A 1,520-nucleotide genomic window follows, 5' to 3' on the forward strand; every position below is an offset into this window, starting at 1 on the left:
TGTGGCACCTTGGGCTAGTGGTGTTCATAAGGCCGCTAATGGTACCGAAGAGAAACTTTGCATTCAAACTATACAAGATATTGTTACAGGAGACAGTAATTACAGAGCAGTAAAGAAAGCGATAATAATGTTCTTGAAAGTTTCGTGAACCTATCATGAAATTGGCCGCCTTCAATGATTGGGCCTGCGCTTGGCCTTCAGATCGGTTTTCTTTCAAGGTTAACATAAGAATTATCTTACGCACAAAGAATTTTCTACATTTCATTTACGAAGGAAGCGCATTTGTCAAATCGTTTAAAGTTGTCATTAATAAAAAATAAATGCACCCTTTTAAAGCCTAGCCAGGCTCATGGGCCCGGTTTCCCGGTTGGTTTCAATGGCGTATGTGTTCCCCAGCTGGACGAAACGCCAGTCCATCGCAGTGTTACTCATTTTTGCCAGCTGAGTGGACTGGAGCTACGTGAAATGAAGTGTCTTGCTCAAGAACACAACGCGTCGCCCGGTCCAGGAATCGAAAAGTTGTCATTGCTATGCATATATTCTTTTATTCTTTTACTCTTTTACTTATTTCAGTCATTTGACCGCGGCCGTGCTGGAGCACCACCTTTAGTCGAACAAATCGATCCCAGGACTTATTCTTTGTAAGCCTACCACTTATTCTATCGGCCCATTTTTGCCGAACCGCCTTTAGTCGAACAAATCGACTCCAGGACTTATTCTTTGTAAGCCTAGTACTTATTCTATCGTTTCTTTTGCCGAACCGCTAGTTTATGGGTATGTAAACACATCAGCATCGGTTGTCAAGCGATGGTGGGGGAACAAACACACACACACACACACACACACAGGTATATATATATATATATATATATATATATATATATATATATATATATATATATATATATATATATATATATACGACGGGCTTCTTTCAGTTTCCGTCTACCAGATCCACTCACAAGGCTTTGGCTGGCCCGAGGCTATCGTAGAAGACACTTGCCCAAGGTGCCACACAATGGGATTGAATCCGGAGCCATGTGGGCATAGGTCTCATTAAATCTAGAACGCTTAGTTATTCCATTATTTATCAATGATAACATAACCTAATGAGCCTTCGTTTTTAAGATGGCCGGGTGTTATTTGAAGTTTAGCTAGCTTATAGAGGCCCCCCCCCCCCTCATTGGTTCATACATACAAGAGTGGAGCATAATTTGGCTAGTACTCCTACGAAGATTAGCTACAATGTAAACGATCCTTCATTGATAAATATTTATGCATGTATAAGATACTATGGTCTGAGTTGAGGGAGACTGGTTCAAACTTAAGATCAGCCGCATTCATCTCACTCATCATTAGATACCACTTCCTCCAAAAGATCATGAGTACCGTCTCTCTCTCTCTCTCTTTCTCGTTATTTCTCTCCTTTTGTATTTTCTACTTTTACTTTCTCTTTCACGTTTTCCCACCCCTTTCCCCCTTCTTTGTTACACCTCATTACTACTACTACTACTACTACT

The sequence above is a fragment of the Octopus bimaculoides genome, chromosome 1 (genome assembly GCF_046866305.1).
Source record: "Octopus bimaculoides isolate indiv1 chromosome 1, ASM4686630v1, whole genome shotgun sequence".
Classification (NCBI taxonomy): domain Eukaryota; kingdom Metazoa; phylum Mollusca; class Cephalopoda; order Octopoda; family Octopodidae; genus Octopus; species Octopus bimaculoides.